At 33.0% G+C, this 23688-nt stretch overlaps 1 protein-coding gene across 2 annotated transcripts in view; it reads left to right on the plus strand.

Annotated features, from left to right (window-relative positions):
* The window catches only part of GRIK2 (glutamate ionotropic receptor kainate type subunit 2), a 356468-nt gene that overhangs the window by 240740 nt on the left and 92040 nt on the right, over window positions 1-23688 (plus strand). The window lies entirely within an intron of this gene.

The following is a 23688-nucleotide window of genomic DNA, read 5'->3' on the forward strand; positions in this document are numbered from 1 at the left end:
ATGTTATAATGATTACAAGTGCATCTAATGAAATGCTTCATGTTTAAAGCAACTATTTTTCATTTATGAAATGCTTCATGTTTAAAGCAACTATTTTTCATTTATTTCTCATTTCCTTATAATTTATGGGCAATATTTTCAATTTTGTTGTAGTTTTCAACTTTAAACTTTTCATTTTTACATCTTCATATGAAATACTATGCTAGTCAGAAACAGATTTTATTTTTCTTTAATGGAAATTTTCTTTATCTGTTCTTTCCCAGTTGAAGTGTAGTAGAGAAAACAAAAGCAAAAGCAAAAACAAAAACAAAAACAAAATATTTGTTCTCATGGAAAACAATAAGCAACAGAAACTTCTCATGTTAATGTTTAGAATGCTTCATCAAAAGTAACATTTGTACCAACTATGACCATTTTAGTCACATAATAAATGTACTCTTAGTTAGTGTTGCATAATGTTACTTTGTTTCATGTTCTATTCATTTCATTAACCTGTTTACACTGTCTGTTTAAATTCTTGGTGCATCAGAGAAATCCACAGTTTATTTTATAGATTTAGGAAATTACACTGATGATTGTGGGTCTGTTCCAGTGTCCACAAAATGTTGTGAATACTCTTCCCATCAACTTTTGTAGACATTGGCTTAGGTCCCTCTGAATGTCTAATCCAGCAAAAACAAATAGAACAGCTAATTAGAAGAAAATGATAATAAGTTGAAGGCATATAGGATAAACCCTTTTACTGAGTTAGTATTTGAAGCAATGGTGAAAAATATGGCCTTAAATTTGGGCCTTTATGAATGTTACTGGCATAATGACCATTATGAAACAAAAGCTGCAACTGTCATCTAAGTTGGTTCAGAATATGCACCTGAATATTTATTTGATTGTAGTAAGTGACAATTAGGTAAGTTTTTCCCTGGTTCCCTGTTAATAGTTCATAATTCACAAACTTATGTCTAGCAGTTCAACTAGGTTAAATGGCATGCACTGAAACTGAAAACTGTTGTTGATTAAAATAATCTATAAATTCTGACACAGTGGTAAACAGGTAGACTTTTACTTGTGAAAAACAGTTTTCACAGATTGCAAAAATCAGGAACAAAGTGCTTTTGTTAATACTTTTTGGATTTAGACACTGAAATGAAAAAACAGAACAGAAAATCAAAATATTCATAATGAAATAGAGATAACTTACAATTTAGGTAAAGTTGTTTTTTATTATTATTGTTATTTTCTTTAAAGTATGCTAAATAACTGCTGATATTCAAGCAGCTTTATCTACCATAATAAATTTCACTATTTTAATGTCAGAACCTGAAAAAAAGCTTTGTGCATAGATATCTTTAAAAGCATCTCTCTGCCTGTTTACTGTGCTGTCATTATCAAAAAACACAAAAAGAAATAGTATTCTACCTTCATTTATTGTATGTAAGTTTGACAATCCATTTTACAATGCCATAAAAATGCACATGAAATAATTGGTGCACATAACTAATCATAAAATGTAAAGTTATAAGATATATTTTATATGATAGTTAGTTACTTTGTGTAAATTAAGCATATGTTTATCGTATATTATCTTTGACTACGCAAATGCAGTAAAAGTTAGTGCCTATAATTCTAAAATATTGCTAGGGGCAATCCGTATATGAATTCTCTATCTCTCATGCAGTCTTACATTATACTGAATAATGGCATAAAAGCAAATATGTTTAGTTAAATTGTTAGTGGCATTCTTTTCTTTGATGGAGGATACTTCATAAAATCAACATGTGACTTATTTTCTTGATGCTTACAGTAATACTGCTTGCAGTTTCACCCACTGATCTGAGAAAATCCATTGTAATGTTTATTTATTTGCATTTTTTAAGACTTTCATTCATTTTATTAAAATTTAAATATCTTTTTTTTTTTTTTTTCAGGTCAGAAAAATCAGTGCAATTGTTTAACCACTTTTTTTTTTATGTTTGCTTGTTTCTTTGTTCTTATTTTGGAGAACATAAAGAAAATACAGTGTGTGGTCAGGTGAAAATATTTTTGCTGCATTGTCTGATGTTATGACTTCTTCATTTACAGAAAATAATACTGTTCTTTTGCATGAAATTTCATGCTTCATTCTCAAATTTAAAGCCACTCTGCCATCAATGACATATAAATTAGAACTTGCTTTATAGCAGAGCAAAATAATTCAATCATAATATAAAGCAGTCATACTTGGATGGATAAGTTGTAGTGAGCTACAGTAAGATTTGGGTCCTTTCTGTCAGTTATTAATTAAAGAATTATAGATAAAACAGGTGTAGTTTCTCTTTAAGTAATAATTTTATTTTCTGTATATTACTTAATGAAAGTTTTTGTTTGATTGTATTTTCATTGTTGATTTTTCAGTTTGGTGTTTTGGTTTTTGAAGGGGTAAGAAAAATATTTGTATTTCTTCAGGGAGAGCATGACTTGAAAATTTAATTCTTGCAGCAAGACTTGGCTGAAAGTACACTATGTTGCCAGTCCTTATGCATTATTTTGTCCAGTCAGGTCTGCTCTTACGTAATTGCTTCAAAGAAAACCAGCAACTTTCACTGTTTCTGACTTGTGGTCTTTTGTCATATTGACTTTTGGTATTTTGATGCTGAATCTGAGGTAGTTTGCATTTGAAAATGAAGAACAGGTAATCAAACTCTTAAGGCTCTATCTCAGTGCCTGTTTTTATTCTTATTGCTTACCTAGGATCAAAGAATAAAAATGAGATTGAATATATTGATAAATATTTCTGATAATTCAGCAGTCCTTTCTATTTTCCTAAACATGCTCTTCTGTGCTTATAGTGAATAGAAAATGTTTGACTTGAAGTTTTAAAACAATTTTTAGTGAAAGTATGTGTTTCTCTAGTTTTCAGATCCCTCTTTTGTGATTGCAAAATATGAAAAACTAGTTCTCTTTCCTGTGAGTATCTAGTAATAGCTCAAGCAAAGATAAATTCAATATGCAGTATTTCTTGAACTGTTTCATTTTCCTGATGTTATCACATATAGATAAAAAGTGATAAAACCTTTACAGGCAAAAACTGTGTTAAAATTCATAATTCAGTGAGCCTTATGATACTGTTAGGAATTATTTTTAATAACACAAAGTAGAAACTATTTTTTTGTTTGTTTCTTTGTTTTTTTCAGGGTAGCTAGTGATTATGCATTACTGCTAATGATTGACTTAATTACAGCCCTTTTCAGTGTCATTTTTTTGCTACAAAACTGGGAAGAACCATTTTCAGTTGCAGTAAGCCAGCTTAATGAAAGTAGCTGGGACAGTACAAAGCTACTATATGTGTTCTGAGGTAGGAATGACAGCATGAACTGTTCTGCAGTTTTGCTGTATTTTTTGCTGTGAATACAATGATCAGACTATAGTTTGACATCATAATAATATTTGTTACTGATCACAGCTTCTGCATTTGAACTGAAGAAAACAGCACCAACAATTCCAACAGTGTAAAACTTGAATCTTCGGACTCCATTCATATTCAATCCTTGCCTTTTCAAACTTTGTAGGAGCTGTAATTGAAAATCATACTTGAGTATAATTGCCTCAGCCTCAGAGAACCTAGAGCAATAACTGCTGTGCTCCAGTGCAATCCCTCTGGTATTTCCTTCCTTCTACAACAGAGCTAATATTAGATATGCAGGCTACAGATAAAGTCTGTAGCAAAGTATATCCAGGATAAGCCTGAAAAGTGTCAGAAACAGAAAACTTACTTTCAGTAAAATACAGATGCCCAGGCAATACAGAGAATTCTGCCCTGGTGAGGCCTCATCTGGAATACTGTGTGCAGTTCTGGGCTCCCCAGTACAAAAAAGACAAGGATCTCTTGGAAAGAATTCAGTGGACAGCCACAAAGATGGTGAAGGGCCTGGAACATCTCCCCTATGAGGAGAGACTTAGGGAACTGGGTCTGTTTAGCCTTGAGAAAAGAAGGCTGAGAGGGGACTTGATCCAGGTTTATAAATACCTGAATTGTGGGAGCCATAGTGGCGAGGCTGGTCTGTTTTCAGTAGTGCACGGGGACAGGACTAGGGGCAATGGGCTGAAACTTCAGCATAGGAAGTTCCGCACGAATGTGCGCAAGAACTTCTTTACGGTGAGGGTGACGGAGCACTGGAACAGGCTGCCCAGGGAGGTGGTGGAGTCTCCTTCTCTGGAGATATTCAAGACCCGCCTGGATGCCTACCTGTGCAACATGGTGTAGGGAGCCTGCTTTGGCAGGGGGGTTGGACTCAATGATCTCTAGAGGTCCCTTCCAACCCCTACAATTCTGTGATTCTGTGAATCTGCTCCAGAAACAAACAAAAACCTCTGTCTTTGTTCCAAAACTTATCCTTAGCCAACTGCAAGAAGTATGCATTCCTGTAGGACTTTTCTATGGGACTGTTCAGTGATGTAGATAGTATTCTATTGAGTTTATGCCTTCAGTGATTTTTACATAAGACATTTTGTTTTGTGTTTTTTGTTTTTTTTTTTTTTTTAATGTTTGTTTATTTTAATTAGCATTTCTAGTTTCTGTGGATAACAGTTATTATATACTTAACTATCAAAGAAAGCTGTATACAACTAAATTTCTTGTGGAATTTGAAATCAGTAATTACATTATTTTTCCATAAGAAAATGAGTTAATTTAACATGGTTATCCTCATCCAAAAAGGTTTAAAACTGAATCCCAGATGTTGTTAGAAACATCTACTGAAGGACAGACCGCATTTTTCCACTTACACAGTACCCATTTATTTTTCTGGAGCAAATGGACAGGTGGCAATTTTGAATGTCTCATCTTTGTATAATCCGATGATAATTGCATCCATTTAGTCTACCATGTAAGGCATCCATGCATTTTAATTATTTGTTTACAGCCACCTAGCACTTCTCATCCTTCTTGTTGAACGCAAATGGAGAGATCAGGTTTTAGCCTAGTCGGAATAAAATAAGCAGTTAACTAATGGCTTTGAAAATGATAGCCTCACTAAACTATTTAATCAATTGCTCAAGTGTCATTTTTACACATAATTCTGAAAGATTGCTTCCAAATGGGTAATTTCTGAAGAAGCATTTATGAATATATATTCATTAAAGTGACAGAATATGAATTTGAGTGCATTTCTGCATTTCTCCATTGTTTTGTGGCTTACATTGCTATTAACTGAAAAATATTTCAGATCTGTAAAATGCAGTCCCCCCAAATTCATACAGATTAATTAATCAGAATTCAGTATTTTCTTAACTGATGGCAGTGTAAGGTAGAAACTGACAGAAACTAAGCAGGTTACATTTTTACTTCTAATGTACCTCCAGGGAATATATATTTATAAAAAGATACAGTGAAACTAACTTGCCACAGGATATTAAAAAATCTTTAGATAGTCATAGGCAAAATCAAATTGCTCTGAAAGATGTACTACGCAGCTGAATTAAAACACTGCTTAATCTGACTAAGTGTTAAAGTTGTGATATTCTCAGGCTGGTACCATATGTTAAAATATAATCTACACAAATCTAAAACTTTTCATGACATATGCACTACATTCCATATGTACTACACAGCCTTTCTCATTTTTTTCCTCCCAGAAAAATGGGATATGCATTATGAAATAATAGTTTAGCAATACCAATGTCAATAATTAATAATTACATAAGTATGCACTTTTTATAGGTAAAACATTCTTCAAAAATATTTTCTATAAAAAATCTTTCACTCTTTCTTAAACAGATCCAGTTGTTATGATGAAATATTTATACAAAATTATTTCTTTCATTTACCAAGTGGCGTTGTGTAGTCTTTTGCCTATGACAAATTGCCTTTCCTAGAAGCATCTTTCTTTTCCTGGTTTGTTTAAAAACAAACTTAGGTTTTCTTCCTGTATACTTCAAGTTAACTATTCTTTATTTTAATTATAACTTGGATTTTTTATACTAATTATTTCCCTGCTCAATTTTGAATATAGCTTTTACTATGTCCATATCTTATCCTAGAGAAATGGACTATCAGGTGAAAATATATGGGCTGAGAAATTGTACTGGGCTGAGGCAGTATGCATCACCTTTGCCATAAATGGCATTATAAATGTTTAATGTTTAATGAGTAGTTAGCCTGAAATAATCTAGGGAATGCATCTAGGGAGCAGCTAGAATGTTAGAATCTAACTCCAGAATATTTTTATTTCTCTTAATAAGTTTGTTCAAATGCAGTATATTTACATACATATGTGTTTATACATGTATGTGAATATATATATATTTGCCTATGTATATGTGCATAAGCATAAGTGATAGCTGTAAGTATGATCTTATTTAAATAATGTTCTACAAATCCTACTCTCAGCTGGCTTTTTTTCCTATGTCAGTGGTGATCTTGCCTTTTGCTTAGAGTTTCAAGTCTTGTAGATTTTCCTGCAGCTTTAGGGGAAATAAGAGTAGATAACTCTTTGTGTTTGTTATCTTCAAGAGCAAGGGTGGCAGACTGGATCATAGCAGTTTCTAGGATCCATTTTCAAAGTCCATGGTACCATTCCATGAACTGAGAAGACTCTCTGGGATCATATACCAGCATCAGAATGGCTACTGTTACTGTCACCAGGGCAAGAGGCTTGCAGAGAGTGATTTAAGGACCAGTGTGAGAAACCACAGCAATCTTTCATTGACCTCAAATCATCTGTTAAATTACCCTCACAATGGGCTCTACTATTTCTACATAAATAAGTACTTTATGTACTCCTGGAACTGTTTTTAAATGCATCTATAAGTGTTAAAATAAAACAAGAGATTTCCTATGTCCAGGTGCCAATTTTTAATCGAGAGAAATCTCCATCTCACCGTTTTTTTTTTGTTGTTGTTGTTGTTGTTTGTTTCTTTGTTTGTTTGTTTTTTGTTTGTTTTGTTTTGTTTTGTTTGTTTGTTTGCTTGTTTTCCCTGTTAAGGTTATTTATACCTTATAAGCCTCTTAGCTAAATACTCTGTCATATAGGCAAGAGGTTTCTGCTTGTTTTTACAGTATTTCAGTGCCATCCACTTGTTCATAACAATGATTTCCTAACAGATGATATGATATATTCATTTTGAGCAGTTCTTAAGTGTCATCTCTTAAAATAATTTGTTTAAAACACCAGGAGAGGATTCATGATGAATGAACCTGAAATATTTGAAGATTCAGCTTTGCAGTTCAAGTGTTCTTTTAAACCTTCTGACTTTGTTTTTCTATACTCTCAGAATTCAAGATAATCATAGAATCATAGAATTACCCAGGTTGGAAAAGACCTTGAAGATCATCAAGTCCAACCGAAGCCTAACCCATCTTGTAGTGTTTTGTCACTTAGTTGTAAAAAAAATAAAATAAAAATGTGGACAATTCTGCAAATTTGAAAAACACTAGAGAGAATAAGTTGGTAAGAGGTGACTACAAGTAGAACAGAAGGGAGAAACTTTATTGGTGAACTCCATCAGAAGAGGAGTGGCCAGCAGGGACAGGGATGTGATTGTCCCTCTCTATTCTGCCCTCATGAGGCCCCATCTGGAGTACTGTGTCCAGGTCTGGAGCTCCCAGTACAAGACAGAGAGCTGTTGAAGAGGGTCTAGAGGAGCACCACAAAGATGATCAGAGGGCTGGAGCACCCAGCCTACAAAGACAGGCTGAGGGAGCTGGGCTTGTTCAGCCTGGAGAAAGGAAGGCTGCGGGGTGATCTAGTTGCAGCCTTTCCAATAATTTTTTAAATTTTCTAATACCTAAGGAGAGCTTCTAAACAGGAGGGGAGTCAACTATTTGAAAGGGTAGATAACAACAGGACAAGGGGAAATGGATTTAAGTTGAAGTGGGGAAGAGTTAGGTTGGATGTCAGGGGAAATTATTTCCTGTGAGAGTGGTGAGGTGCTGAAACAGTCTGCCCAAAGAGAGGTTGTGGATACCCCACCCCTGGAGGTTCTGAAGGCCAGGTTGAAATGGGGTGTTGGAGATTCATGATCCTTGAGGTCCCTTCTAACCCAGGCCATTCTGTGATTTTGTGATAGCATTAGGAAAAGAATCAAGCTTTTGATGTGATTAAATTAATACACTTCTGACTAAGTTTAGAAAGTAAGTAGTTGCTCAGATCAGATCTGGAGTAGTGAACTTGGAGAATTCTATCCTTAAAGTATATAAATCTGTAAAACTCACTAAGGTCCTAAGTGCTAAGTTGTTCTGCAATTGGAGCAACATTTCTTTTTTAAAACAAACAGACAACAAAACATGTCATTCAAATTACAGTAAGTTTACTGGACACAGTATCTCCCATCAGCGTTCAAGTGTTTGGTATATTTTCCTCAAGATCTTTTGTAAAGTCTGATAAGAACTGAGTGCCGTCATTCTGTTCAGCTAGTGCTTTTCAGGGCATAACCTCCAGAGTAATTATCAGTGATTCTTACTAATGGAATTTAAAATAATCATAAATAAACAATAATAATGATTATTTGTTTTTAAAATGATTAGATTATTTGCATTTAATATAAGACTGTAAGCTTATATGTGATAAAATAGAATGGCTGGCTTTCTTCTTAAAATAATTAATGAACATTCTTGTTGCAGATAAATTCTCTGTCCAAAATAAGTCTTCTAAAATAAAATAATAATGTACACTGCAGTCATGTCATTCATCTCTCAGCTGGGCCTGTCTTTCAAATAACTGGAGTTTTAAAGGGATTCCTTAAGCATTAGAAAGATAAAATAATAACTTTCTGTTTTCCTGAAGCAATTCACTGTATTAGCTATAGAAACAAGATCATCTGATTTTCAGGTAGAACTCAGTGGATTGTGCTTATATCAGTATAATTAGTGTAATAATTGATCATAAGTACTGTAACTTTTATATTATAAGAATATATGAAATATTGCTAAAGCAGTGTAAAAGAGGTTATTGATATGAAATGGCACTCATAATTGTAAGATTATTTCTTCATTATTTATGAAAATACTTGGATTTGTTTTGAGTTTCTCAGGATTGTTGTGTATATATTATATTTAAAAATGAATACACCTAATTTAAAAGCAAAGTTATACTACTAGCTTTAGAAAATCGTACTGTAACAGAAAACCAAAAACACAAACAAACAAAAAAACCAACATCAGTCTTTTGGACAAATAAAACATATGCATCATTCCCCCTCACTAGAGCAGTGAATAATAAGATGCTCTCCTGCAGCTGTATATGACAGGAAAAATCTCTTTGCATGTAGTAATTAGTTTACAGCATGCTATTGCCTGGAGCCTAGCAGGAACTATTTGCAAGCAAATACAAAAAATATTTCCTGAGGTAAAGCAGTTGGCTGTTGCTTCTTTGGTCACCAGCAAGTTCCTTTTCATTTGAAGTGTTTTCTTTTATTATTTTAGAAAGTAATACAGATGGAAAAGTAAATCAGCTAAAGATATAAGAATGCTATTTTGTTTTAGGTTGTTGTTGTTTGAGACAGCTGATAAACTTGAATTTAGGCTGTTCTAAACACAAAATGAAAATGTTTCAAGTTTTTATTTACTTACTTATTTATTTACTTTAATGCAATAGATTGAACAAAGCAAACAAAACCTTATGCCTATGGAGAGTTGTAAAAGAAAATATACAAAAGAAAGAAAGGTATCTGTCCTTCACAGTTTCACTTGAAGTCTGCAGGATTAAGAGAAGCCTTACATGTTTCCTTCCAAGAATTCTTTTGTTTCTTAAAAAACATTTTAATGTACTGTCTTTAATGACTGATGCATATGTGAACTGTGCCAGCAAGCCTGCCTATTTTCATTCTACATGAAAACTCTTTTCTTGATCATTCTGGGCACAGAGCAACATATATGAGAACAGTCATTCTCCTAAACTATTAAAGTCAGGCCTGAAAATGTAGCCTGCTGACAATATAAAGGATCTGATATCAGTGGCAAAATTCATAGTATGCATTGCAGACTGTGGTAAGAATAAGGGCACATAGGTTTTTTTTTTTTTTTGTTTGTTTGTTTGTTTTTGTTTTTTTTTTAATTGTTATTATTTTATTTTTTTATTTATTTTTATTTTTATTTTTTATTTTTTTCTCTTTTCTTTTTTATTTAAATTAACTTTCTGCAACCAAAAATAATGTAACAATGAAAATTCTTTGGTTATCCTTAGGGCAAGGTAAAATGTTAGTTTGAATTCACTGACGGTGGTTTAAACTAATGAGTTTGACCTTACAATCAATACGACAGACAAAAGAAGAATACAGAGATTGCTGTGACCTGCCTGAAATTAAAAAATGATTACTTAATCATATTTGAGTATGGGCCAGTATTCCTAATAATCTCATGCATAGCCTCTTGTTTCTCATTGTTTCTTTTGCTCAAAAGAGCAAGGAACCTATCAGAACCTTTGACGATTGCTAGACTGGGTTAGGGTTAGGTGATTGCTAGACACGTTCTTTGTGTTTTGGCCCTGTGAGAAGTGCATTGGGTTGTAACAACTGAACTTATTTCTGCTGAGGTAATAATTTTTGATATTGTACTTGGATTTTTGCTCGCCTTTGACAGAATCATTACCAGAATTTAAAAAAAAAAAAAAAGTGATTACCTGAAGAAAATGTATCAGATTACATAGAAACAAAACTTGAATTTTTGATCTGTTACAATGGATCAAAATGGTACCATAATTGAAACTGTATATCTGCAGCTCTGACTTTTTAAGAGCAAGAAAGGATATTGTAAGACTTTTCTGGCCTTTCTATTCTCTTACAAGTTAAGTATCTCTTTCTACAGCAGTGTAATTACTGTCAGTTTCAGTTTAAAAAGTAATAGCACCACCATCTGTGGTGTGATCCCTTTTAGCATAGGGTGCCAGCTTGCCCATGTAAGCTTGTTTGATAGTATATTTTAGGAAATCTTGGCATATGCATTTCTCTACTTCGCTTCCTAGATTTTTCTTTAATATTCTAGACTATTCCAGAAAGAAGACTGGTGAAAATAATCTAAAAATTTAAAAAGAAGAAACAGTTATAGGTTGGAAATAATGTTTTGTTTTATTTTTTGTTTTGTTTTGAACATTCATTTAGAGGATGTTCAAGGCTGCTGGAAATGCCTTCAACTATGATCTATGGAGGAAGAAAGTACTTCTTTTATAATTACCAACAGATACATATCTGGCTTACTGTACAGTTTGCGCACAAGCCTGGTTCTTACTAATGTGATCATATTTGCTAACATTGCTATAGCAGATGTTACAGATTAGGAGTCCTTCCAGGATAAATATGTTATTTATCTCCCATGTGACCTGTTTTTATTAAGAGTAGAATAGAGCTCCTGAGAGATTTATTTCTGCTTGTCTAAGTAGTAGCAATAATTGTTTGACTGAATGAAAAATAAGCTTTACTTTTTCTTGTAACACAAACAAGTGTCCAATGTATAAATTTGCAAATATTATGTGTTATAATATTTTCCATATTATAAATACTACATGTTCACAGAATCACAGAATCACCAAGGTTGGAAAAGACCTACAAGATCATCCAGTCCAACGATCTGCCTGTCACCAACAGTTCTCGCTAGACCATGTCCCTCAATACAACATCCAAATGTTCCTATTTTTAATATACTAAATAATATATTTTTATATAGAATAATCAGTAATTTGTGTTCTGAAGCCTGTCTTAAGATACATAGCCAGCTTAAACATTAAAAATAATAATAATAATAATCAAAAATATTGCCTGATCCTCACAAAATGTCTCATATCAGACCTAGAAAATGAGAGCTCTGACTTTTAATACATTTTACAGGTCAAACATATCAGGGTTTCCTTTTACTATGTCTGTTCTGTCGCACAGCCCACATATGAAGCTCATACTTGCAGACAAAAAAGTATTTCCTAAACCCTTGTCCACAAAGACTATCTGCATTTAGTTCTTGTGGAAAATCAAATAGCATTCTTAAGCCCCACTTGAGCAATGCTAACACAGGCTGCTTACCATTTCAGTCTAGTCCTCTCATACATATCTCCTAGAGAATCTGATAAAATTATAGAGAAAACTAGATTGGAAGAAAGGTCTGGTTGCTACCTGCACCATGCTTCAAATCAGAAAGCAGGAAGAATTTTCTTGAAGGTTTCTCAGAATTATGCCAAGGTTTGGGCATATCCAGGGATGGACAATGACCAACCTCCCTGGTGCATGTTCTAGCGTTTAACTACTCTCAAAGTGAAAAGCTTATGTTTAGACACAATTTCCCTTCCTGTCTTCTGTCCTTTCTCTTTGCATCTCCAGGAACACTCACACTCTATTACTATTCTTCTGGTAACTTAAAGCAGCTACTAGATCTTCCTGACTATTTATTTTTGCAGGCTGAAACCCAGATCTCTGATAATCTTCTTCTACATCAAGTACTCTAGCCTTCTAACCATCCTGATGATATCATCTGGACTCTAGTATGCCCATCTTTACTGGTGGCTTAAAACTGAATACAGTACTGCAAAAGTAGTCTGATTATTGATAACCACGGTCACTTATTTATTTATTTATTTATTTATTTATTTATTCTCCAAAACTGCTTAGCACCCTGTCAGTATTTACCTATACTATGCACAGTATATATGATTCCAAACTGCACAATTTTTCATCAACCTCTGCTGAATCTCATGAAGTTTTAATCAGACTGCTCCTCCATTTTGCCTAATTGCCTCAGAATGGTGGTCATGCCTTCTAGTGCATCAAGCTCACCTTGCAGTTTGACATTACACACATATTTGCTGAAATACATTTTACTATCCAGATTGTTGATGAAGTTATTGAACAACTTTGGCTCTTGTACCAGCCCTTGAGAAATACTGCTTATTAGCTGTCAGCTAAATCTGGAATTGTTGACTGCTTGTCTCAAGTCCAGCCAATTTTTTCTCCAACTGATATCCAGCTGTTATCTTTCCAGTCTGGCAATACAGATGCCATAGGACAGACACTCTAGTCTGTTCAATAGTCATGAAAATTAAGAGCTGCTGCTGTCTTCTCATCTAAAGAACTAACATTATTATTACTGAAAAGAGCTAAGTTGGTTAGGTATAATTTGTTCTTGCTAAACTTCCTCTGCTTTTTCTTAAAACCTTATCTTTTTCATTCCTGGTAATGGCTTCCAGGAGGGTTTTCCCCATAATATTTCCAGAGACTGAGTTGGTCTGTAATTCTCTCACTTCCCTTTTTTGCAGGTATGTGTGACATTTTTATTTTCTAGTTGTCAGGGGCTTCCTTTGGTGAACATGATCTGATTAAGAGGTCTGTCTCCACAAATTTCTGTCTTTTATTCACTAAAATAAAATTCAGAACTGGAGAGTGGAAAATATTCTCTATTTTGGAGGATTTAAAACCTAGTCACTATTGAACAGCATTGTCCTAAAGACCTACTGACTATAAACATACTGGTTTCTTTCAGCCAAGCATCACCCTGAAAATTTGTCATCACTAAAAATAGCAACATTTTTCTAAGGGTGTTCTCACATTTGATGATGTATTAATATTTTCAGCACACTACTGAGTTTAGCTTTTCATATTTACAGAGCACTTTTAGGCCTGTACAAGGACAAATTCTTACACTGATGGGTACCAGACTATAAAGTGCGTTTAAACAATGCTTTTTTTTTTTTTTTTAAAGTGAGCCTAGATTAATACAATCACAGATACACTTCAGTCTTCTCTAGAAGTTAAGAATAGGTTTCTATAAGTGGTTATTCCTACTGAAAACATTAACTTGTAAAAACTTAAGAGACAAAGTGTGCTTTTTATAGAGAGACAGTATCAGCAATACAAAAAGTACTATTTCTGCACTTCTGTAAACATTTATTAAGTTATTGTCTCTTCATCAGACATGTGTAATGCTCCCTGTGTTTGAATCTTGGAATCCCAGTGGGACAGGAACCACATAGAGCTCTGTTCAATGATCTTCAGGTCTGTGGCATGTCTTTTCACACATTCCTTAGTACATTTACCTGTTAATTAATTATACTGCATGCAAACTTTTATATGTAAAATGTATACATTGTAATCCCCCTCCCCCCGCCCCCTCGTCCCCCAAAGAATTACAGATAATCAGAATACAGTCCTGAATAGTTACTTTCTTCTATGCTTTCAGCCTTCTCTTCTCCTGACAGTTCCAGCTCCTTGACTACTATCTTACCTTATTTTGATGTTGGCATGGCATTTTTTTTTTACTATGATAATAAGAAGTTTTTGTTTGTTTGTTTGTTTGTTTGTTTGTTTGTTTTAAAGTCAATAGAAATTGAATCAGATATAAGAATGGTCACTATCAGAAATATTTTAATTTTTAAGATAGAACGAAGACATTATTTATTCAAATTACACTCTTCATCTCCTACAATCAAAATTTGTGTCAGATGAATTAGTTAAGGACACAGCATTTTATTCTGGACCCTCTGAGAACTGCCTTTCATTTCTCTGCTAACAGCCACCACCAGAGTTTATACTGGAAATTTTTGTTTTACTTCCCCTTCCTTTTCCTTTCCAGATCCCTTCTGTTTTAAAATGTATTTATTTCTTAATTCAAAGCATGCATCCTTGTGTAAATTTATGTAATCTGAATCAACAGACATCTCTGTGGCCAGTAATGATCCACATTCTTACATTAGAACATGCGTTTAAGACTGAAAGTATCTGGAGACATTGGCATCCAGGATTTTGTCTTTCCTGTTTAAGTTCTTTATATACTCAGACTGGACTAAAACCTGCTAACCATCTTAGCATTAGTGGGACTTTGTTCAACTGTAGTCCTGACTGATCTTCTACTGTATTCAGAATTTGATTTCAAACGCTTATCTTCATTTTCAGAAGGCTAATAATTTGTTTCATATTTCCATAAGATAAGATCCTGAGAATGCAAAATATTTTCAACCATTTTCTTGTTTTAACTAAAAAATAACATTAATTTATGCCCAAATGATTGTGTCACAGATAGCAATTTATTTCTTGAGATTGTTTGGGGTTATTATACTATAACCAGAAGCAATCAGAATATGGGCAGAAATGCAACACTCCATTTGTTTATTTGTTTGTTTTCCTTTGTTTATTTGTTTGTTTTCCTTTGTTTATTTGTTTGTTTTCCTTTATTTTTTGTAGTCTGTGACATAACTATTTAAGAAATAATTGGTGGATTTTTTTTTTTATGTTTTTATTTTTTTATTTATTTTTTTTCCCCAAATTCATGTACTTTCCTTTTTGCAAGTGTAAAGTGAAACCAATTTGGGAAAGATTGTCAGCATTTTTAAATTATCACTAAAGACATATTATATTGCTAGATATACTACTATATACTACTCATTATTTTTACATGTGTAAATTTGAATTCATCGACAATTGACTGGCTTGCTATTTTAATTATTATTAGTTTATTACTCAAGACCATGTATTTTAGTATCAAATAAGATATAAACAGAATCCAAGGTAATCAAATACTTATTTTGTATTTGTGAGATGGGCAAAAAAGTAAGTAGTAAAAAGCTACTAATGTTGATTTTGGGGTTGATGAATAGGGCTCTTCCCTTTTTGTGATTTTTTTTTTTTTCTTAATGACCCTAAAAGCAATAAATATTTTATTAAAGATTAGAATGCTTTTCAAAAAACAAACTAAAGAAAAGAGATGTCACTTACAGTTTAGATGTGACTGATTCATATTTTGTAGAAAAATATCAGCAGGAGAATTTCGTCGATAGATTTTAAGAGTGGCAATACTGTCTGTAAACTAATTCTACTTCGGACAGAATCACCTATAAGTATCTCATAAAGAAAATGAGAAGAACAACAACAAAAAGAAAACAACAGTCATTATGATTGAATGATTGTTTTTTGCAGTTATCTATAAATTCTTTGTGCATTTTAAAGAAAGAAGTAATATTTTCACTGTTTGTTTTTGTTTGTTTCTTTTTGTGGTGTTTTTTTGTTTGTTTGTTTTATGTTGGTTTGGTTTGTGTTGTTGTTTTTTGCCTGCATCTAGGCAGCAAAAATGAATTTTTGATGTCATTTTCTAAAGAGAATCCATGGGAGAAACTCATCAACTTTAAAATAAGATATTAAAAGATGAATACCCTTTTGCAAGTGCAGCTTCTATTGTCATTTAATGCTAATGTCAGAAGATTCACTTGAAAATTTGAACTGTGAAAGAGGCACTGAAATAATTAAGTGTCATAAGATAAAAACAGTGTTGACAAACGGCGATACTGGAGTAAAACTGTAGCATAAACAATGAGTTTTATGGCTGCTACCTATTTAAACTAAAGTAATTATAATAATATGATTTTTAGAACTCTACACTACAGCATCCCTGGAATTTACCCATAGTTCTAAGGAAGTGGTATATTTCTTTTACCAGAAAGAAAGTGGCTTTTGTTTTTCTTTCATAAATTAAGTATCTAGATGTGATTGAAAGAGACACTGTTTCTCCAGAAAAAAAATTGGAATCAATTTTTGAACAGTTAGATTATTTTTATTTTATTCTTTTTTCTTACAAATGGGAATGATGGAAAAATGTACATTGTGTTTTATCCTTGACATTTTTCTGCAGTTTTAATAATCACCTATTTGACTAATTCATTTTTGGGAATATATATAACAATAATCATTCTTTAAGTATCGTGTTCTGAAATAGATACAGTGCCTAATCACCAAGAACTAAAAAGGAAACAAAGAATTTATTTTTTATTTGTCTTTTGGTAGAACCTAAATTTTTGCACAAAACCACTTGGATTCATTGCTCAGTGACATGATTTAGTGGAGGGTTGTTAGAGTTGGGGTACTATGGTTAGATTGCATTTGGACTTGATCCTTAAAGTCTTTTCCAACCCGGGGAATTATATGATTCTATGTATAAGTTGGTACAGGTTTATTACAGAAAGATGTATTAACTCTGTCACTAGCAACACATCATTTGGTGCGTATTTTTAAGCACAGTGCAGAATATGTCTGTAGTTGCACAGCATTGTCCCCTCAGTTCTCCTTGGATCAGCTTTGTAACTAAATCATCATCTTAGTGAAAGATGAAATTATCACTACACTTTCTTTGAATTCACCTTCCATCAATTTGTATTTGAATTTGGTCTTCATGGTTAAATAAGAGTGACTGTTCAATGCCATAAAGATTTTATTTATTTATTTATTTTTCCATCTGGCAAACGCTGTTTTAGAGTGTTCCAGAAATTACTTAATGTACTGAAAACAGTAGTAATATAGTGCTACAGAGACCAGGGAACAACGTTCCTCAGAAATGAATAACATTACTTTATGAGATCTAAAGATAATCAAGTCAATCAGCTGTCAAATAGGAATTTTTGGCCAATTGGAAATTATTTTGTTGCATAAAATACAGTTTGATCTGTGAATCTATCAAAGATATTTAAATCATAACAAATCACACGTGCTAGTCAATACTACTAAAGAGAAAGTGATTTAAGGAAAATTCAAGCATTGCAAGAATAATTTAGGTTGGCCATTAATATTTTTGTTTAAAGTTGATACTGTTAAATAAGGACATGCTGTGATACAGAAGAATATCTAAACAGGAGAATATTTAAACAGTTTTTCAGAGTTTATTTTAATGTGAGAAATGCAAGGAATGGTGTAACATCTAGTTTATGATTATGTTTTGTTTTGGATAACACAGACAACAATTACTCGTATGTAATCTTATGGTTCCCTAACCATTAGTGTGAAATTGAAGTTCTATTACATAAGATACAAAAAACCATGAAATGTTAGGGCAATTTTTAGGCACTTTAGCTACAGTGAAATTTAGATCCCTGAATTAAGCTCTGAAGCAAGTGAATTTAGAGTGAACACTCAAACAAAAACATCCCATTCTGGAATCTGAAAAGCTATAAATGTTCTGAGATGGAAGCAGTGAAGAAGTAAAAAGGGACTTGCCTGGACTTATGCTAAACATTTGACACTGTTCTGCACAATGTTATTCTCTGTAAAATGGAGAGAAATGGATTTGATGGATGGATCACTCAGTGGATAAGGAATTGTTAGTATTCAAAGAGTTGTTGTCAGTGGCTTAGTGTCCAACTGGAGAGAAGTGATAAGTGCTATTCTTCAAGGGTTGGTTTGAGTACTGGTGCTATTTAAGATCTTTGCTGGTGACAACAGTTTGTGGCTCTTGACTTTAAATGTAGATATATTTTTATATCTGTGGGCAGGAGTAGATGCCAACAAAAGAGTTCAAAAATATAGAGTTCTACAGAAATATTTCCCTGAAGTAGACTTGTAAACACAACAGATTGTGGCTCTTGACTTTAAATATAGATTTCCTCATACAGATTAAGATTTCTTTGCAAATCTGAAACATATCATGAACTGAGGAAGATATTTCTCACCCAGGGCTAAACATGGTTTAAAGTATGCTGCAGGCCTTACAGAACAAATCAGACATGGTTCCTGCCTGGAGAAGTGCAGTCTAATTTTAGACTTGACAGAACAAGTGAGCACAGCAAATCATGGAGGAGGATGGGAGATGAAGAGGGTCACACTAAGGAGATTACATGGTTACTTAGGTTTATTTCATGCATATCATGATAGTATCTGTATTTCATTTGTATATCACGTTTCAAATGTTTCTGTAAGTATTCCAAAAGTAGCTCCAGAGGCAATGGAAGGAAAAGAGGAAGAAATTAGTATGTGATTTAGAGAAGTGAAAGAGGTGTTAAATGTAGTCTTTCAGTGTACAAAATAATGGTCTAAATTTGTTTACAGGCTCTTTTGTCTGTTTTGTTATGACATTCAAACAATCGCATGATGTTTGTAAGATGATTGTAGCCTGACCATCTAAATATACTTTTGCTGGATTGTTCCTGAACAATTATGTTGGTAAACATTTAAACCAACCGTGCCCAAAATTTTGGCTTTCCTGGACCACATTGGTTGAATAGGAATTGTCTTGGGCCACAAATAAAATATATAGTGTAGTTAAGGTATATAATAAAAGGTACTTATGCACATTAAGGTTAAGTTTAGTAGACAGACTTCAATCCTAGGTTTCCACCTTTGAAAGAAGGGTCTCCTGAGTAATATAAATACTGGATTAAAACTGTTGAAGCTCAGGAAGGCCTCAAATCTAAGTCTTTTAACTTTGTTAGCATTTTAGTCACTTTAGCTTGAAATTGGTTTTCTCATGCACTAGGTGAAATACTTAGTAGAAGGCTCAGCACTGTGAATAAGAGGTCATATGCCATCCCTGGCTTAGGAAACTGCTGAGGAAGCACCAGAGCCTGGTGTCAAATATTTTCTGTTCTGTTGTTGTGATCTTGGGACAACGAACCTTCAAGATGAGTGTGGAAATATGTGAGGAAATCATGTGAAAGTCCATTGTGCTCCAGCAGGCAGAATAAGTTAATTTGTCAGAAGTAATTGTTTAGGTTAGACACAGGGTCAAAGATTTTAACAGTTCAAAGGGCTTAGAATGGTAAACAGTAATATAATTTTTGGATGTCCTGTTGCTGTTTTTCTTTGACCTCACTAAATAGCTACAGATGTTAAAAATCTGTCTTGGCTTAGCAAGCTTGAACCTGTGGATTGCTTCTTCCAATATACTGCTGCCAGCAGCACCAGATAAAGCACAAATACAGAACAAAGAGAAAAGGGGAAAGACATAGGAAGAGTGAGCAACCATTTAGAAGACATCATGGAGTAACATCTTACTGGCCAACAAAAATTCTGTAATATCTCTAGTTCTGCTTTCCAATTCTGGCTCATGAAATATAGGGATATCAAAGGAGATTCAGGAACATGTAGAATGTGAAATTAATTTTTACTCTATATCTCCTCTTTTTCTGCTGAGGCTTCAATCAGAATCCTTTTCCTGCCTCTCAACCTCATCTTTATTTTCAAATATTAGTGGAATTATTACTACTTCAGTTCAGTTTGTTTACTAGAAATTGATCTTATTTTGAATATTTTGAATCCTCAATTTGATTTTTAAATGCAGGGCAAGAAATGAATAGTTTGGTTGCCATAATATTCAAAGGTCTTTATAGGTATGAAAATGTGAAACCTGCATTAAGTAGTTTTCTATTTGTCCTGATTTTTTCAGTATACTCAAGAATTTATTTATATTGAGTAAATAGTAATAATGCTCCCTGGAAAAGTATTAACAATGTTTTATAAAGCAATTTGCTGTAGGCTATTTAGAAGACTCATTTTATGAAGTAACACCTAAGTGTATATTGCTTTCTAGATATAGGAATTAAAAGGAATACAAGAGAAGACTCAAGTATGATTCTCAAGTATGTTAAGAGCACTAATGAATAAGTCATAGAAAGGGGAAGATCAAATTGAGCATGCCAGTTTACTCATGTCAGTATAAGGGTGGCAAATTGTTTTCAAACAATAAATATTCTGTTCCTCTGAGCTGAACTTCCTATACAGCTGTCAGGACGAGTTACAACTGTTTCAAATCAGTGTTAAACAACTCTGCTGGCTCGCTTATCTTGGTAGGGTTTACAACATTGAAGTAGTACAAGCTTCTAGTTGTTCCTAAGGAACACCTGCTGCTCTGGGACTGTCAGGGCATAACATGCATGGATCATCTTGAAAATGTTCCTCCCTTTACCAAGGCTGATCTAGAAATCAGCTAGTCTGACTGAATCAGACTCCTTTTTCATTCAGTAAATCTTCAGTGGAAAAGTCTTTACTTTCTTTCTTCTGTTACTGATGGTCTATATTGTTCTAACTGGCAGGAAATCTGTAAACAGCTGACAAGGTGATTGTACACATTCCCAGACCTTTTCATTTATTTCTTTTTATTTATTTATTTATTTGTTTGTTTGTTTGTTTGTTTGTTTACTATTGTGCATGTTGCAGTGTTTTGTACACTGATTTCCTACAATAATATTGCTCTTTATTCCGGGTAACACTGAACACTGTGCAGTTCAGGTCAACCTTACTTTTTGTTCTGTTAGACTATTCATCTACTATTTTTAGTTGTGTAGATCCCTTACTCCTCTTTAGTACTCATACTATCTTCCAAAGTCATAGCCTCTGTAATTTAACTAGTGTTACTTATATCTTCTTCTAGATTGTTAATAAAAAATTTTACTGAAATAGGTTAAAACTAACCATGGAGCAAATCTTTGGGCAACTCCTCTGTTATACCTCACTTGAGATATTTAAGAACTGTTCAGTCCATAAATATTTTATTTCTTTATTTTTTATTTTTTTTTTAAGATTTCAGTATATTCATGTGAAGTCAGGATATTTTGACTGTGGAAAAGTTCATGAGAAGTTTACATTTCTCACAAGATATTAATTTTAAACAAGCTTTCACCACAATCTTGACTATCATTGAGCATCGTATACATATTTCTTCTATTCACTGTAATAATGAATAGTCTAATGCTTTTGGAGTTGATGAATTATTTAGGGACTGAAGTCAGTACATTTAATAAATTAAATAGTAAGGATTGATGCTGTAAAAGTGATGTTATATATGCATATTTGCTTTCTTTTTTACATACTACACTCCTTAATTACAAATGTAATGTACAATTTATTTAATGCAGAACAATATTCTCACTGAATAGTATAATACATTATATTAAAGTACCCATATCATATCTTGGTTATTCATTAAAAAAATTAAATATTATCCTAATAATTTATCTGACTTTCAGTTCTGATGCAGTGAGTTCTAAATCAAACTACTGGGTGTAGTCCTGCACAGAAGTCCTGGAAAACAGTGTCTGGAAAATCATTCTTCCTCTTTTCTCTGGTGAATGGGAGAATGTGATTTTCTGCAGCTGAAGGTGTCTCAGGTGAACAGTTTGATATTTGTTGTGTTCAGCACTATCCAGTATTGAATCAGTACACTCAGCAGTTTGGTTAAGATTCTTCTTGTTTCTCAAATTTGCTAATTGGAGGAATCCATCCAGCTTGTAAAATGTTTATGCTAAAGTTTCTCCAGTTAAAACTGCTACCTAGCCCATTCTTATTCTGAACGTGCATGATAGATGTCTTCATGAATAAAATAAGCAATCATCTTTTCTTTACATTACTTCCTATTCCATGTCCAAAAAGTAAGAGAGTGAATCGAAAGGATCTGGTCAAATTTAGCAGGCTTGAAATAATGGTAAAACAGTATGCACACTGTAGTTTTGTGCTGTCTGTGTCTTTGGCATATGCTGTTCAACTGTGCTAGATGTTTTGGGTTATACATCATATTGTAGCTAATATTTTTGTAGTACTGATTCATTTAGATGTTCATTTTTAGAAACGTGCTAGGATTGTTGTCTGAATGTAATACGGATGAAATACAAATGCAATTTAAATTAACTAAATACAGTTACCAGTAAGTAATTTTATGGGTCCTTTAAGTCATTCTTTCACTGTACTTCTTGATGATCAGTATTTCTTTTGATTCCCCTACTTAAAAAGAATCATGATTCCATGAGAAAAGGGATATATCATCAGACCAAGAATTCATTCTCCTTCATTTGATTTCTGTCATGTACTTTCAAAGCACACCTAAGAATGTAGAATTTTCTTAGCTTTTCTGTGACCACTAGGTGACTTCTATTTTGGAACGAATTGAAGGCAGTAATATGAATAAGTGATGAAAAGTTATAAGGCAGTATGCATTTTTAAGCAAGAATTAAACACTTTGCTCTATAATATGTGATAACTATGAAATATATTTAGTTAAATACTTAGACTTGTGATTCAAAGATCCTGGTTGTATCTTCAGTGATTCCCATGAAAAACATAAAAAGTAATGTCTGCACCCTTCCTGCTCTAAAAAACGATTGTTGACGATACTTTATTGAAGTTAGGCAGGTGGAGTTCTTCTAATATGGACCTTCTTATAAGAGAATCTAATAATAATATTTCAATGGACTCAACAGAATAAAACTTATATGCTTGTTCATTATATTCAAAAATATTAGTATTCAAAAAGATCAGTAATTTAAGATATTTACATCAGAAATTCTAACATCAGATATTAAAAATTTAACAATATTTAAGTGATCACTTTTATTTACTTCTCATTTTACTTTCTTTATAACTTATCCATTTTTAAATGCTTTTAATACATTGTTATATATCCGCTCACACAGAATCAGAAACCAACACAGGCCATTTTTCTGCTCTTTATAACAAAACTGACATAATTAAACAAGACACATGAAAAAAAGGCAAAATTGTCAGATAATGCTTTAGATTGACCAGTGAAATCACAACCATTAAGACTTGCACTTGAAGACTGACATTTATTTTAAATGTCTAAAATACAGAACACTTTTTCCTAGCAAATATTGTCCTAACAAGAATAATATATAGTATTTTCCAAGTTTTGTTGGGTTGACAACAAAGTAATGTGAATATTATTTATCTTTTCAATGAGACAAAAAACTTCTAATCTAGTTTTATTACAAAGTACAAGGAGAATTCAGATCACAGTGTTTGATTAGAACTCAGTTGACTTTTTTGAAGAACATATCTGGATTACATAGAACCAAATGAACCATCTTTGTCAAGTACAGACTTTGAAGACAAGAGGTTTTTAAGCATTATGTTTGGAGCATAAAATTTGAATGTTTGACTGAATTTTATTATTTTAAACACTATTTTGAAGATAATTGTGTTTTCTGAAGTGACACATGCATTATTCATCTAGCTTTGATTGTCTGACATTTT

The sequence above is a fragment of the Excalfactoria chinensis genome, chromosome 3 (genome assembly GCF_039878825.1).
Source record: "Excalfactoria chinensis isolate bCotChi1 chromosome 3, bCotChi1.hap2, whole genome shotgun sequence".
Taxonomy (NCBI): Eukaryota; Metazoa; Chordata; class Aves; order Galliformes; family Phasianidae; genus Excalfactoria; species Excalfactoria chinensis.